Below are 18,017 nucleotides of genomic sequence, written 5' to 3'. Positions count from 1 at the left end.
GTAAAATCCCATCCATCCATTCTGGGAGGGAGACGGCATTGTTCCCTTGACCTTGACCCCCTTCGTGGGCAGGAACTGGAATGGCTCGTTTCACTCAGCCTCCAGTCCATGGACAAATAAGTGTTAACAGCTCAGTGAAGGGTCAGGGTGACAGCCAGTTGCACCTACACTTTTTGACACCCGAGTTCTTGTTTGGTGTCTGGAAAGAATCAGGTCACACAAACTATTTGAAGGCTAGTATATGTGGAGGATTTCACTGGGTGTTAAAAGTGGGTCTCAGAAGGATGGGGAATTGGAAAGGAGATGGTGCAGAAGGTGATCTTTCCCTGAAGCCGCACCATCTGAAGATAACCCAGTGTATCCATAGTCTCCGATGCTCAGCAGCATGTATCCCCACCGTTCAGCAGCTTGCATCCCCAAACTCTTGCATCAGCCGCTTCTGTTGCTCTTTTTCTTGTTCGTTTCTGCCAACTGGTCTGGTTTTTAAGGGCACACGATATAGGACGGGGCAGGCCAAAAAGGTAATCATTTGGGAGGAAAAATGGGGTCAGCTGTTTTCACCTAGCGCCAAAGTTCCAGGCTTGAGGGTGGGGTTTAGCCAGGAGCCCCTGTTCTGTATCAGGAGGAACACTAGAATCCCACGAACAAGCAGAGAAGCTTCACTCTTCATTTCTCTTCCTCTGCCAGTAGAAAGAAGCCTTGAGTGAGCCCTTGAAAAGTCTCCCAGAATAAAACCTTTAGAAATGTATACAAATAGTGATGAGTGTATGTGTGTATGTGTGGGATATCTATCAATAAATAACTGAACAGAAAAGTATAAAGAAAATCATGAGGGACAAACATGGTTACGCCCATGAATTGAAGCTGCGACTGGCTGAGGGATTCTGCTCATCTCAATAACCCAGAAAACCACACGTGGGGACGGGCAAAAAAGCCTTGGGGAATTGTTGTGAAGAATTCCACATATACTATTTTTCTTTTTGGAGAAAAATGGGGCCTCACTCTGTTGCCCAGGCTGGAGTGCAGTGGTGCAATCACAGCTCATTGAAGCCTAGACCTCCTGGCCTCAGCTTCTCTTGCAATCCTCTTGCCTCAGCTTCTCAAAGTGCTGGGATTAAAGGCTTGAGCCACTGCACCTGGCAAACCACACATATCATTTAGATGAAAACACAATAAAAGAGTGAAAGAGAAAAAAGTATTCCCACTGATAGAGGATGCCCACAAACATTGTTTGCCTATTTTAGCCTGGGCTTTGGTCCAAAAAAAATCTCCTGGAAACTTACAAGCACAATGGGCCTGCAGCTTAAATTTCAAGTATGATCTGGGAATTCCTACCTCAAGACATCAACAGCAAATGCAGCCTGAGGTGCTGAGATACCTGTAGCACCCAAAAAGCACAGACTGAAACACAACAAAACCAAACCAAAACAAACAAAAAAAAGCTCTCTCTTAAACTCCCTCTTCAGACTTCAACCCAACATGAGTGTGAACATGGAAAACTAGAATTCACCCAGCTGATCCAAAACTAGTAGAAAGAAATATTCAAGTACAGACAGTAGAACTATCAGATATAGACTATCTGATTATATAGAGATAATACAGTGAGTCCAAAATGAGTAAAATATAAAAGAATTAATCAAACACATAAAAATCCCAGATTAGTAGACTATAAAAATATACATGTATATAAAGCAGAAATTTGAATATTAAAAGATATTTAGTAATTGCAGTCAAAAACTGAGTGAACTAAATAGTCAATTAAATAAAGCTGTAAAGAAAATCAGTAAATTTGAATATTAATCAGAGAAAAATCACTTACAATTTAGCAGAAAATAAAAACAGACATGGAATATATGAGAGTACAATATGTAAGTTAAAATAGGAAATAGAATGTATGGCTAATATAAAGTTTTTAAACTGAAAAAGAATGAGGAAAAACTCATATTTTCATAAGTATTATCTTGGAGAAATTTCCTTACATAGAAAAAATATATAATTCTTAGATTCAGTAGTACAAAATATCCCATAAAAAGTAAAATTTTTTAGATCCACAGATAATTAGGTAAACATTAACCAGAAGAAGAAAAACAGTAAAACAGAGGACCTTAATAGGTAAGGCAAACTACTTTCAAAGGACTGATTTTTAGATTAAGGGCAGACTGAAGAGCTGAAGAGCTAAAACAAAATATAAAGACAATGAATGTACTGAGAAAGAAAAGTTCAGTTCGATATCTATACCCAGCTAAGCAAAAGGGCTGTATTTTCAAACTAAGAGAGAAAAAATAAAAATAAAAGACTGGTGTTTATACATAAAAGAATTCCGGCCCAGTGTGGTGGCTCATGCTTGTAATCCTAGCACTTTGGGAGGCTGAGGCGGGCAGATCGCTTGAGCTTAGGAGTTCGAGATCAGCCTGGGCAACATGACAAAACCCCTTCTCTACAAAAAATACAAAAATTAGCCAGGCATGGTGGTGCACGCCTGTGGTCCCAACTATTCGGGAGGCTGAGGTGGAAGGATTACTTGAGCCCAGGTCGAGGCTGCAGTGAGCCAAGATGTTGCCACTGCACTCCAGCCTGGGTGACAGAGAAAGACCCAGTCTCAAAAAAAAAAAAAAAAGAATTCTTTGTAATAAAGCATATATTTCAGGTATAAGGAATTTGAACCTTATAAAGAACGTCTGAAATACAGAAAGGAATGGTGAGCAAAGAAGTTACTGAAGTGGTAGATAAGACTTTAACAAGTATTAACTATATAACAGCAGCAGCAGTATAAACAAAAATTATTAATAATGGGTTTTTTGTAAAGATAGAAAAAGACAAATTCAATTATATTATATCAATTACCTGTGAGACAAGAAAGAAGTTTTCAGAGCTAATGCAGTTAAAACTCTTTTAATATAGGGAGTGTAGACATATACATTAATGTTAGACATTTTTAAGGCAAATAGACATGCAACAATTTTATGGTTAACCTCTAACAGAAAAACAGAAAATACAATTTCTAAAGAAGTAAGCTTTTTCTGGTATTGTGTATTCCAATACTAAATAGGGAAGAAAATGAAAAAAAAAAGAAACAGAGAAAACAGTTGGGTGGATGCGAATCAAAATTAAATATTAAAAATAAATGCAAACATACTAGCATTTACAATGAATATAAATACATAAATTGGACTAAATTTAAAAGCAGAGATTGAGTGCATTTTTTTAGACTAGTAATGTGAAACAATATATGCCAGGTAAATATTAACTAAATGAAATCTGGTATGGAGATATTAATCAGACCTAATACATTGTAGTACAGAATAATTAAGAGGAAGAAATATAGTTATTATGCAATGATAACTTTTTTTCTCAATCAGCAGGTAGATACTATAACCTCAAAATACATGAGAAAAATATGAAAGAATTACAAGGTAAACAGAAAATTCAACATCATAGTTGAAAGGATATTTCATGATATTTCTTTCTATAATTCTTTTAAAAAATTATGAAATATTTGAACATAAATAACTGATGAGATAATTATATATACACAAATATATATAAAGCAAACAATTAGACAATTTCTTTTCAAAAATATACAGAAACATTTGGAAGTTAAGCTAAAGCAAACAATTAGACAATTTCTTTTCAAAAATATATAGAAAACATTTGGAAGTTAAGCAGCATACCTTTAAATAATTATGGGCCAAAGAACAAATCATAAGAAGGAACATTAGAAAATATTTTGAAATATAAAAACGCACTGCCAAACCTGTAAAATGCAGCTAAATCAGGTCTTAAAGGGAAATTTATAGTCTTAAGTGCTTTATTTTAGAAAACAAGAAAGACCAAAGTCAAAAGACACACACAAACAAATATCTAGAAATGAAAGAACAAATTAATTCTAAAATAGGTAGAGGAAGGAAGCAGTAAGAGCAGAAATCAATGAAATAGAAAATGGGCAAACAATAGAAAAAAATCAATGAAGCAATTAAAGGTTTACTATTTAGAAAGATCAGCAAACCTGATAAGCCTTAGCCAGGACAACCAAGAAAAAAAAGAGAAAAAAACAAATTACCACTATCAAGATAATACAGTACTAGCATAAGGATAGACAATATAGGTCAATGGAGCAGGACAGGGCATTCAAATATAGACCCTCACATAAAGCATCATTGACTCTCAACAATGCTGCTAAGAGAATTTAATAGGAAAAGGGTAGCTTTTTCAGCGACTGCTGCTGGAACAACTGAAGAATATTTTTTAGTTAAACCTTAATTGAATCTCACCACACCTAAGAATTAATTTTAAATGAATCAGAGACAAATATAAAAGCCAAAGCTATAAAATGTCTTTTAAAAAGTGAAAAACTCATTGCAACTTTGGGTGAGGCAATCATGTCTTCTAAAAAATACAAAGAGCACCAACCAGAAAAGGAAAATAGTAATAAATTTCACTTTATTAACTTTTAAACTTCTACTTTTCAAAATATGCCCTTTAGTAAGTGAAAAACAAGACGCATATTGGAAAAGATATTTATGTATTTAAGCAAGGTCTTGAGCCAAGCATATAAGAATTCTTACAACACAATAATAGGAAGACAAGCAATCCAATTAAAAATGGGCAAAGGATTTATACAAACACTTCACCAAAGAAGCTATATGAATAACAAATCAGCACATGAAAACACACACATCTTTCTTTATTCAATAAATGCAATTAAAACCATATTTGAGTACCACTACACACCCACTTGAATGGCTAAAAATAAAAAGATGTGAGGAAACTGGAATTCTTATATTTTGTGTGTGGGTATGTAAAAGGCTATAACTGTTGGAGAAACACTTCGGCAATTTCTTGTAAATTTAAACATACACTTGGATAAGATCTTGCTATTCCATTTCTTGGTGTTATCCAAGAGAAGTGAAAACATTTGTATACAAAAAAAAGACATGTAGGACGGGGTGCGGTGGCTCACACCGGTAATCCCAGCACTTTGGGAGGTCGAGGCAGGCGGATCACCTGAGGTTGGGAGTTCGAGACCAGCTTGACCAACATGGAGAAACCCCATCTCTACTAAAAATACAAAAAAATTAGCCAGGCGTGGTGGTGTACGCCTGTAATCCCAGCTACTCTGGAGGCTGAGGCAAGAGAATCGCTTGAACCCGGGAGGCAGAGGTTGCAGTGAGCCGAGATTGTGCCATTATTGCACTCTAACCTGGGTGACAGGAGCGAAACTCCATTTCAAAAAAAAAAAAAAAAAAAAAAGACACGTATACAAATGTTCATAGCAGTTTTACTCATAACAGCCCAGAACTAAAAACATCCCAAGTGACCATAAACTGAAGAATGGATAAAAGTTGCGTATGCGCATACAGTAGAATGCTACTTGGGAATAAAAGCAACAAACTACTGATGCATAGAACGTGAATGAACAAAACTAGTATGCTGAGCTAAAGGGGAGGGTGGAGGCCAGGGGCGGTGGCTCACGCCTGTAATCCCAACACTTTGGGAGGCCGAGGTGGGTGGGCCACCTGAGATCAGGAGTTCAAGACCAGCCTGGCCAACGTGGTGAAACCCCCTCTCTACTAAAAATACAAAAATTAGCCAGGCATGGTGGCAGGTGTCTGTAATCCCAGGTACTCAGGAGGCTGAGGCACAAGAATCGCTTGAACCCGGAAGGTGGAGGTTGTGGTGAGCGAAGATTGAGCCACTGCACTCCAGCTTGGGCAACAGAGCAAGACTCTGTGTCAAAAAAAAAAAAAGAGAGAGAGAGAGAAAAGGGTGGAAAGTGAGAAGAGGGAGACAATCAAGAAAAATAAATAGTGGATACTAGGCTTAATATGATAAAATAATCTGAACAAATCCCATGACACACATTTACCTATGTAACAAACCTGCACATGTACCCCTGAACTTAAAAAAGAAGCCAGATGCAAACGAAACCATACCATACTCCATTACATGAAGTCCTAGAACAGACAAAACTAAATCATGGTGATTGAAATGGGGTGGTTCCCAGGGCAGAGTGTTGAGGAGATCACTACAAAGTAGCTTGAGGGACCATTTGTGGTAATCGTGGAGTCCTGATAAAATAAGTAACCAAGGAGGACGTGCCCCAGGTTGGAAAGAAGAATTGCTCTAAGAGACAGCTAATCACAGACAACCCACTCATACAACAATCCTGTTCCCAAATACCTTGCTCCACACATAGGCCCAGCAGCACAACCTCGTCTACACACAGCTCCTCAGCACCACCCTCCAGCCCCTGCCTCTTTTAGCAGACAGCCCCTTCTCTGCTGTGCTGCCTGTTGCACCCTTTAATGTATCTTTGTATACCCTTTAATGTATCTTTGTACTTTCTCTAATAAATCTACCTTTCTTTACCCACAACTGTGTCAGTAAATTCTTTTACCCCCTGCAACGCCGGCCCCAGCCAGCCACGTACTCTCTCCCGTACTCTTCCCATTTCCTCTTTTCCCAATGTCCTAGTGGAAAGACATCTGACTGCCACTGCCTGATTGGGTGAGAGTTTAGAATTTTCCTTTCAGTTGTCCAGTGGACAATCTCTAGTATCCCTCTGGCAACTGAAGGCAATGGGCCAGGGCCACTCCCTGGTGTAGCCTGATGGCCAGGGGATGAACAGGTTTGGCTGCCTTCCCCGGAAAGGAGGAAGGTTCTCTCCTCCTTATTCCAGTCAAAAGTCCCCAGTCCCTACATGTGATGCATCTGGAGGCAGAAGCTCAAACAGGACAAATCCACACATGTTTTGGGGAACTCAGACCCCATCTTTCTCAATCTAAATTCTCATATGAAGACAGCCAGCCACCATGCTCTGGATGTCTTAAGTCAGGTGATCCCAAACAGCACCAGGACAGTGAGTCTTCCCGCAACCTTTTATCCTCGTACCTGGATTGGTCACTCAACATAATTCATACCTGAACTGACCTGGGGTTGCTCACCCAGTGTTCATTCAGTGCAAGGTTCTAGCACCGAGAGATCCTTTCTAATAGGGGGGATGCCCCTTTGGCAAGTGCATCTTGGAGTCTGTCAGTGGATGTGAGTGGATCCCTTTTCCCTTGGCCAGATTGCCTTAGACAAATTGCAGTTCATGTCCCCAGCAGACATTCTTTCCCATTCCCACCATGGGGCAAAGCCCCTCTATTCCCTTAGACTCGCCCCAGGGTTGCATTTTAAAGCAGCAAGGAGGAAGGGGTCCCACGTGGGGAAGGAGAGACAGCTAATCACAGACAACCCACTAGCACAATCCTATTAAAATTCTAAAATGTAATTGTGATGGTTAATACTGAGTGTCAACTTGATTGGATTGAAGGATGCAAAGTATTGCTCCTGGGTGTGTCTGTGAGGGTGTTGCCAAAGGAGATTGACATTTGATTCAGTGGTCTGTGAGAGGCAGACCCACCCTCAATCTTGGTGGGCATCATCTAATCAGCTACCAGCGTGGCTAGAATAAAGCAGGCAGATGTTGAAAGAGCAGACTTGCTGAGTTTTCCAGATTTCATCTTTCTCCAGCGCTGAATGCTCCCGGCCCTTGAACATCAGACTCCAAGTTCTTCACCTTTTGCACTCTTGGACCTACACCAGTGATTTGCCAGGGGCTCTCAGGCCTCTGGCCACAGACTGAAGGCTGCTCTGTTGGCTTCTCTACTTTTGAGGTCTGGGGACTCGGACTGGCTTTCTTGCTCCTCAGCTTGCAGACAGCCTATTGTGGGACTTCACCTTGTGATCGTGTGAGTCAATACTCCTTAATAAACTCCCCCTCATGTATACATCTAGCCTATTAGTTCTGTCCCTCTAGAGAACCCTGACTAATACAATTACAGTAATGAAAACTTCAAGGTCCAAAAAGAGCCAAGATATTCCTAAAGAAGAATAATAGTGGAGAGAGAGGGGGGTTGATACCTAAGAACTGTATTACAAAATCCTACTAGTAAGATAATGTGGAATTTGTGCAAGGATAAATAAGAAGGAACGGAAAGTGCTCCGAAGTGTAGCCATGCATTTGTGGAAACCTGATCTAAGATAGAGTGCTTGCAAATCAGTGGGAAAATGAAGACTTTTTCAATACATTGTTCTGGGACAATTGGTTATTCATATGGAAAATAGAATGAAATTAAGTCCGTACTTCAAACCATACACAAAAGCAAACTCCAGGTACATTAAAGATACATATGTGAAAAGCATTTCTGTAAAAGTTTTGAGAATAGAGTATGCAAGATTATCTTTTGATTTTAAGATGAGAAGGGATTTTTTATACAAGAGGAAAATGAACAAAACATAATACACAATATTAAGCAATTTCTGTACAACAAAGTTCAGCATACACAAAGTAGGAAAGAAATGATAAGCTGGGCCAGGTGCAGTGGCTCATACCTGTAATCCCGGCACTTTGGGTGGCTGAGATGGGTGGATCACTTGAGTCCAGGGGTTCAAGACCAGCCTGGGCAACATGGTGAAACCCCGTCTCTACAAAAAATACAAAAAAAATTGTATTTTTGGTGGTCCCAGCTACTCAGGAGGCTGAGGTGGGAGGATCAGCACCTAAGCCTGAAAGGTGGAGGCTGCAGTGAGCCAAGATAACACCACTGCACTCCAGCCTGGGTGACAGAGTGAGACCCCATCAAAAAAAAAGAACAAGAAGAAGAAATGACAAACTGAAAAAGACATTTACAATCTATGTAACCAAAAAAGAATAAGTAATCAACACGTTGAAGCAATTCCTTTGAATTGATAAGAAAAAATGGCCAGGCACAGTGGCTCATGCCTGTAATCCCAGCACTTTGGGAGGCCGAAGCAGGCGGATCACCAGGTCAGGAGTTCGAGACCAACCTGGCCAACATAGTGAAACCCCATCTCTACTAAAAATACAAAATAAATTAGCCAGGCGTGGTGGCGGGCCCCTGTATTCTTAGCTACTTGGGAGGCCGAGGCAGGAGAATTGCCTGAACCCAGGAGGCAGAGGTTGCAGTGAGCCGAGATCGTGCCATAGCACTCCAGCCTGGGTGACACAGTGAGACTCTGTCTCAAAAAAAAAAAAAAAAAAAAGGCAAAAAATGAATAGCCAATTCACAGAAAGCAAAATGTCTATCAAGGATATGGAAAGTTTCCAAAACTCATTAGTAACCATAAAAGTGCTAATTATAAAATTAATGAGCTATGTAGACCTCTTAGCACAGCCAGCAATGCGTCAGTCTCATAAAAGTGAAACATTGTTTTATTTTTTTTTAATTTGCCAATGTTTAAGTTTGACAAGATTTTCAAAATCTTTTTGATTCAAAACCCTTCATAGGTTGACATTACCAAGTGCTGACAAAAATGTGAGGCAATATGAACTCTTACAAACAGCTGATACGAGTGTAAATTAGTACAACCATTTCAGAGAAATATCTGAATATAGAACTTCACACCCATTTACACACAACATATAAACAAGGAACATACTCAAGAGCATTCACTGAAACAGTGTTGGTAAGAGCAACACATATGCATGAGTCTTCCTTGAAGGAAAGTGAAGCATAGGGACATGGGTGACATTAATAGTGTCACTCAGATAATAACTGGTGGAACCATAAGTCAAACCCAGAAGTCTGACCCTACAGTCTCCATACTAACCATGCCACTGACCTGTAGTATATAAATACTCACTAGCCATTAAAAAGAATTATCCAACTTTGTGTTTACTAAGATGAAATGAGCTCCATCGTATACCATTACATAATCAATGCTAATGATTGCAAATAATCTAACAGAATCTACAGATAACACATTACAACTAATAAGTAAATATAGAAAATTTGCTGGTGACAAGGTCAACATATGAAAATTGTTTTTATTTCTATACACCAGCAACAACAATTACAAAATGAAATTTTAAAAAGATACCAGTTATAAGCACACAAAAAGTCAAATACATGGAAGTAAACTTAAAAATATATAATAATTCAAAGAAATTAACAAATCTGCCAGGACTGGTGGCTCATGCCTGTAATCCCAGCTACTTGGGAGGCTAAGGCAGGAGGATTGCTGGAGGCCAGAAGTTCAAGACCAGCTTGGGCAACATAGCATGATCCTATCTCTAATAAAAATAAGAAGAAAAAGAAAAAGAAATTACCCAGGTGTGGTGGTATTCGCCTGTAATCCCAGCTACTCTGGTTGCTGAGGTAGGAGGATGGCTTGGGCCCAGGAGTTCAAGGCTACAGTGAGCTATGATCATACCATTGCACTCCAGCCAGGGCAACAGAGCAAGACCCTGTTTCTGAAACAAAGGCAGAAAGAAAGACAAGAAGTTTACAAATCTTAAATCCTAAATGAATGTGTGTATAAATACATAGATATATCCCATAAAAGATTAATAATTCAAATACAGTAAAATTTTAAAATTCTACTTATCAGAAGACATCACTGAGAATATAAATCAAACCATGCAACAAGAAAAGACACTTGCAACACATATAAACAGCAAATTATTTGTATGTAGAATAAATAATCCCTTCAAATTAATAAATGACACATAATTCAATCATAAAATGGGCAAAAAGAATATCTTTTCACAGAAAGGGATACAAATAACTACTAATGTGGAAGGTACTCACCCTCATTATTAATCTGGCAAATTTGAAATAAAATCTCAATGAGACACTATTAACTATGCATTATAATGGCTAAAATTATGAAACACTTACAACTAAGTTTTGGTTGAGCATGTTAAGTAATAATAGAAACTCTCATCCAGGGCTCATGGGTATGCAAATTGGTACAATCACTTTGCAAAAACAGTACTTACTAAAGTTGATATATAACCCAGCTATTCCACTCCTAGCATATACTGAATAGCACTGCATGGACGTATGCACCTAAAGACATTTTCAAAATATTCATAGTAGCTTAATGTATTATAGCCTCAAACTGAAAACAGAATTCATCCACATTGAAGTGAGCAAATTACTAGGGGGACACTGACGTTAATGAAATACCATAGAGCGATAAAATGCACTGCAGCTACACTCACAAACATAATCTCACCAACAGAATTTTGAACCCAAATAGCCAGACGCAAAAGAATATAATTGCAGTTATATAAACTTCAGAAATAGGCACACACAAAAAAATGATCTATGGTATTAAAACTCAGGAACGAGGAGAGAAGTGACTTACTGCAAGAGGCGCCAGGGCAGTAGTTTGGGGATGTGGCCATGTTCTATTTCTTGACCTGGGATGTGATTATGTTGGTGTTAGCTTTGATAGTTCTTTGGATTGTACATTTATATTTTGTCTACTTTTATATATGTTTATCATTCTTCAATAAAAAAATTTAAGAAAACAATATTCAAGACAGAATGTGTATTTTTCATATTGTCTGCCTGCATGTGCGTAGTTTATCTTTTTTTTTTTTTTTTATGGAGTCTCGCTCTGTCACCCAGGCTGGAGTGCAGTGGCACAATCTCAGCTCACTGCAAGCTCTGCCTCTCAGGTTCATGCCATTCTCTTTCCTCAGCCTCCCAAGTAGCCAGGACTACAGGCGTCCACCACCACGCCCGGCTAATTTTTTGTATTTTTAGTAGAGATGGGGTTTCACCATGTTAGCCAGAATGGTCTCCATCTCCTGACCTCGTGATCCACCCGCCCTGGCCTTCCAAAGTTCTGGGATTACAGGCGTGAGCCACTGCACCCGGCCAGCATAGTTTATCTAGATGTACAGTCAAACACTGTTTAATGATGGGGATACATTCTGAGTACTGCATCATTCGCCATTTTCCTCATAGTGTGACTATCATAGGGTGTACTCACACGGACTGAGTTGGTACAGCCTACTACACACCTAGGCTGTATGGTATAGCCTATTGCTCCTAGGCTACAAACCTGTACAGCCTGTTACTATAATGAATACTATCAGCAACTGGAACAAAATGGTAAGTATTTGCATATCTAAACATGACTAACCATAGAAAAGGTACAATAAAAATATAGTATAAAAGACAAAAATAGTATAGCTGTATAGGGCACTTGCCATGAATGAAGCTTGCGGGACTGGAAGTTGCTCTGGGTGAGTCAGTGAAAGTGGTGAGTGACTGTGAAAACCTAGGACATTACTGTACACTACTGTAGAATTTATAAACACTGTACACTTAGGCTATAGTTAATTTATTAAACAAAAATTTATTTCTTTAATAAAAAAGTAAACTTATCTTACTGTAACTTTTTTACTTTATAAACTTTTTAATGTTTTACCTTTTTGAGTCCTGTAATAACAAAGCTTAAAACAAACACATTGTACCACTATACAAAATATTTTCTTTTATTCTTTATATTCTTATTCTATAAGCTTTTTCTATTTTTAAATTTTTTGTTTTAATTTTTCACTTTCTAAATGTCTTTGTTAAAAACAAAGACACAAACACACAAATTAGCCTAGGCCTACACAGGGTCAGGACCATCAATATCACTGTCTTTACCTCCACATCTTGTCCCACTGGAAGGTCTTCAGGGGCAACAAGAAGCATGGAGCTGTCATCTCCTATGATACTAATGCCTTCTTAAGGAATACCTCCTTGTCTTTGTTTTGTGTTGCTATAAAGAAAAACCTGAGGCTGGGTCATTTATAAAAAAGAGGTTTATTTAGCTCGTGGTTCTGCAGGCTGTGCAAGAGGCATGGCGTCAGCATCAGCCTGCTTCCACTCATAGTGGAAGGCGAAAGGGAGCTGGTGTGTGCAGTGATCATATGGTGAGAGAGGAATCGAGAGGAGGTATGGAGGCCTCAGTCTCTTTTTTTTTGTTTTTTGTTTGTTTGTTTGTTTTTGAGATGGAGTCTCGCTCTGTCACCAGGCTAGAGTGCAGTGGCGCGATCTTGGCTCACTGCAACCTCCGCCTCCTGGGTTCAAGCCATTCTCCTGCCTCAGCCTCCCGAGTAGCTGGGACTACAGGCGAGCGCAACCACGCCCAGCTAATTTTTGTACTTTTAGTAGAGACAGGGTTTCACCATGTTGGCTAGAATGGTCTAGATGTCTTGACCTCATGATCCGCCCCCCTTGGCCTCCCAAAGTGGTGGGATTACAGGCATGAGCCACCGTGCATGGCCGTCAGTCTCTTTTTAACAACCAGCTCTCATGGGAACTAATAGGCTGCGAACTCACTCACTCCCATGACCAGTCCCCATGACCCGAATTCAAACGTTTCCCATTAGGCCCCACCTCCAACGTTGGGAATAAATTTTCAAGGTGAGATTGGGAGAGAACAAACATCAAAACTATAGCACTCCTGAAGGATCTGCCCGAGACTATTTTACAGTTCAGTTGTTTAATACTCAGGAGAGTGCACTTTAAAATAACAATAAAAAGTATAGTATAGTAAATACATAAACCAGTATCATTATCAAGTATTATGTACTGTATGTAATGTGTGTGCTATACTTTTTATGCAAATGGCTTGTTTACACAAGCATCACCACAAATACATGCGTGATGACTGCATTGTGCTAAGATATTAGGATAGCTAGGACATCACTAGGCAACAGGGATTTCTCAACTCCATTATGATCTTATTGGACCATCTCATATACGTGGTATGTCAATGTTATATGGTGCATGAATGTATTACATAACTAATAATAGTGACATTTGAGAATAATAAAGACGAGGGACAGGGCTGGAAGGATGTAGTGGATACTAGATATTTTTGGCTGTCCAATGTGTTTGAAAATTATCCCTACATTTAGGTGATTTCTCACTTTGTATTTCAAGCTACAAAGCTTGCCTGTCCAGATTTCATGGTCATATTATGTTAGTTTCCAATTCAGACTCTCCAATCATCTTGGAGAATTCTTTAGGTATCTTAGATACCTAAAATTCATCCCTTTTCTCTGTTAAGAACCAGAGTGGTGTCTGTTTTGTGTTGGGGGAAATAGGATTAAAAACAAAATCTCCTACCAACCCAGAAAAACTTGCTATATAGGTAGAAGAGAAAGAAGACAATTTTATCGTCGAATGAGCATTAAACCAGAATGTGATGTGCATTCCACAAAATCTGCTAAGAGATTGCAAAAACAGAAGGAAACCTCACCCGTTTATATAGCCAAGTCCTCAAGTAAGAGGACTTGACAGCACCATTTGTCACACGTAATTCATCCTAAATTCACTCGATATTTGGGATGATCATTTGTGTGACCTAATTGGATTTATCCAATTGAGAAATAAACTCGTCTTTATGACAAGATGTAGTTTTGCAACTTGGAGTGAGATGTTCACTGGAGTTAGGCTCCTACCCTCCCACAGAAACTGGGAGGTGGGGTGCTTTTTTGGTTAATAATTAAATTTAAAAGAGGTGATTCCTGGTCTTTGAGAGAGACATTTCTGCGTTGTAAAGCTGGTCAGAAGCTTATTTAGCTTTAAAAAATTTTTCCATACATTTCAGAGACCAAGAAATGACATAATTACAAGTTTCCTAAAGTAAACGCTCTAAGAAAAGGTAAGGGAGACATTCTCTTGCTTTTAAGAGGGGAATTAAGCTTCTAACTGCAATTTTTATTTGTCCTTACATTAGCAGCTTAAAAACCTGGTGAATGAAGAGATAAACTATATTTAATAATATAACCTCTTACACATTTTGAATTTTTTTACTATGCCCATATATTATCATGTATATACATATATTTCTATTTGTACATTTGTATATACACATATATAAGTATATGTGTGTATTTTTTTAAGAGACAACTAAAGTAGAAATGCTCATTCAGTTCAGAGATACGGAGAGTTAAAAAAACTCAGTTTAATTATTTCCAGTGCAATACCTATTAGTACTGCAACTATTTTCTCCATTCAAATGGCAATACTGAATCAGGCTAAATTCCTAGTAGCAATTCAGAGGTAAATTAATACTTGTTAATTCAACAAAGCGCTGTAATGAACCACAGGGTTGAAGGGTGGCGGTGGGGGTGGGGGGCAGGGATTTGGATTTGTGGCTGCAATAGCACCTCCAATTTTGTCATCACTGTGTTTAAACAGCATTTTAATATTTTGAAACTCAGCATCTCCATTTAAAAAATACAGTAAGTCTAATTGCCAGCCTCATCAGGGTCTTACCTGGTTGATTAAACCTTATTGAAAGATCTAGCGGGGGATTTCCAAGCTACTCGGTTGTCTAATAAGCTTGTATTAAGTGATTCCCCTCACAGTACAAGCAATTCAGAGACATAAGGGACCTAGTTGGGGCATAGTATTAAGGTGTCTGGTGAGTTTCTTAATTAAAAAAAAGAATCTACAATAAGTCAAGATATTAATAATTGTTTAAAACACCACCCTTACTTCACTTAAAAAAAGCTAATAATCTATACATGAATTTTGAATATTTTTATGGCTATGTATTTTATTAATAATTATTTTCAAACAAATATAAAACAGCATGTGAAATATAGTTCTTCACCAGGGATCACCAAAATCCTGATAAAAATGAGAGTGAAGCAAGTGAGACATAAACAAATTTTTTTATTCTTGCCTTCACCTACGATGGCATTTAAACAATACCAAAAAAAAGTTTTCATGGAAAACACCCTACATCATGGCCATCCATTATGCCAAATTAAATATATGTAAATTTGCTTTTCCTATTTCTCATGTGAAATATCCCAATATGCCCCAGTATCCAGGCTCATCTAAATCCTAAAACCCTTAAAAAGTCAGATTAAATTCCACCTCTTCTTTTTTTTTTTTTTTTGAGACGGAGTCTCGCTCTATCACCCAGGCTGGAGTGCAGTGGCTCAATTTCGGCTCACTGCAACCTCTGCCTCCCGGGTTCAAGCAATTCTCTGCCTCAGCCTCCCGAGTAGCTGGGATTATAGGCACCCACCACCACAACCGGCTAATTTTTGTATTTTTAGTAGAGTCGGGATTTCACCATCTTGGCCAGGCTGGTCTTGAACTCCTGACCTCGTGATCCATCCGCCTCGGCGTCGCAATGTGCTGGGATTACAGGCATGAGCAACCGCGCCCGGCCCAAATTCCACCTCTTCTAAGTAAATATCTATACTTTGTCCAACTCATAGGACTTGTTCTCCAAAATGATACACAATCATTAGTCTAAACCTCACAATTTAGAAATCATTGCCCATGGTCTGGCACTATTCTATAACTGTTTTATTTTCCAGAATAGATTTTAAGTTCCTAGAAGCCTTTTCTCAATCATCTGTTCACAGGTAAACTATTCCAAATTGATGGAATCCTTCAAACACCATGATGATATTCTTATTAAGCCTCTTACATCCTCTGCATTCTTCTCATGTTGGACTCTAATACCCGCCTTAGGAATGCTGGTCCCTATTCTATTGATTGTAATTTCATGCTTGTTTTTAGAGTTGGAGCAAACACTAGGGTCAAATTCAGCTTTTGAATTTCATCTTATTTTCACTTCCATAGGTAGTAATTTATTCACATTCGTTTCTCATTTGGAGTTTTTTGTTGTTTGCTTATTTTCCTATTGCAGTTTGTTTTTCTTTCCCAGGAATATTTATTCTTAGTGAACCTCAGATAGTTATGTTATTATTGTGGTTCCAGTTTCCAAGGGTCATTTTATACTCATTCTATTGCTAAAATTCACCTCTCACAGGGAAGAAGAGTTTGAATGGGTAAAACAGATAGAAGACAAAGTACCAGGATCAGATTAAATGCATTTAAGAAATCTGAAGAAATTCAAGGGAAAAATAGAAAAAGTATTAGCAAAAATGCATAACCTGCCATTGTGAGGGGTGACTGTGGCAAGGCACTTGAAATTGCCAAGAGAATTACCAGTCACGTCTCAGCCCTGCCTCCTGTGGTTGTCAAAATAAGGGTCCAGGATAGCTAGACTGCTGCACCCTTTCAGCAATCAGTAGAATCTGTTCAAGCCGCATATCTATACCCTAGGCCTGAATCTGAATATGGTCTTGATTCTGTAAGTCTGTTCCTGAACTCAGTCTCCCCCTCCACCCCTTGCTCCAAGCTTCACCAGACAATCAGGTTTCAATCCCTCACTCTCTACGAAGTTCTTTCATGAATCATCTCTTAGAAATTGATGCTTCAAAAAGGGAGATGGACTGTCTTTCAATTATCATCAGGCAATCAAATTTCACCCCTAAGACCACCACTATCACCACAATCAACACCACACTACCTGTTATTTGAAAGGTTTAGTAGCCATAGAGGAGAGTTGTGAATTGTGAGAATTCTTGATGTCTCCTCCCCATAATGTCCCTCCTACATCAATTTTACAAAACTAAAGATAGCTGATTCATGTCTTTGACACAAACACCTACCAAATCTGTAGCAGTTCATGTAGGGTTTAGCAAATTCACTTATTTTAATTATTCTTGCCTCTCTCTTCCTGTTTTTGTTTATTTTGTCTTTTTGTTGTTGCTTTTGTTTTGATTGTTCTTTTGTTTTGATTTCTCCATTGCATATGCCCTATGAGTTTGTTAAACCTCTGTATCACTTATGCAATATTGCTTTTGTTTAATGTGATAATGTTATTTTGACCAAAATAACAGCAAACCGTGGGTCAGAATTCTACTTATCAAATATAAATAAATTTCTATTCACCAAATGTCAGATGCAGTGTTAGTCCTCAAAGATGCAGGGATAATCAAGAATCATCCCACCAACAAAGGACTTCATAGCTGAGTACCGCAGTTTGATCCATAGACAAGCCATTCTTACCACAGTGCAATGAGAAACCCACACACTGGGTGACAGTGCAGAAAGATTTGTCAAAACAAACTGAGAGAACACTTCCCGGAAAAGGTGATAGTTCAATAGAGTTTTAAAACATTGATAGGTGAATAGGGGACATTAGCTATTTCAGCAAGAGAAAAAAGAGTAGATAAAAGTCAAAGGTAAGAAAAAGCTGTAAGAATGTTTCTTACTATTGATTAATACACTGCAAACTTTTGATGCGTCTCCCTGAATTGTTTTTATCTACCACTCAATTTCAGTGTAAGACTACTCCCCCCAAAAAAGTAAGAAAACATTAAAAAGGAAATTATCCTCCTG

General features: G+C 38.5%; 1 long non-coding RNA gene across 4 annotated transcripts in view; it reads right to left on the bottom strand.

Moving 5' to 3' along the window:
* Positions 1 to 18,017, bottom strand: part of LOC101142849 (uncharacterized protein C9orf85) — a 284,381-nt gene that overhangs the window by 96,121 nt on the left and 170,243 nt on the right. For 3 of the 4 annotated variants that reach the window (XR_008678855.2, XR_010133554.1, XR_010133552.1), the window contains one exon: positions 10,115 to 10,258. This is a non-coding gene — a long non-coding RNA (uncharacterized protein C9orf85). Of the gene's footprint in view, positions 1 to 9,970; positions 10,259 to 18,017 lie in introns of those variants that run through there. The other variant, XR_010133553.1, reaches the window with a different exon arrangement.

This window comes from Gorilla gorilla, chromosome 3, assembly GCF_029281585.2.
Source record: "Gorilla gorilla gorilla isolate KB3781 chromosome 3, NHGRI_mGorGor1-v2.1_pri, whole genome shotgun sequence".
NCBI classification, from domain to species: domain Eukaryota; kingdom Metazoa; phylum Chordata; class Mammalia; order Primates; family Hominidae; genus Gorilla; species Gorilla gorilla.
This window is presented reverse-complemented; position numbering and strand designations above follow the sequence as displayed.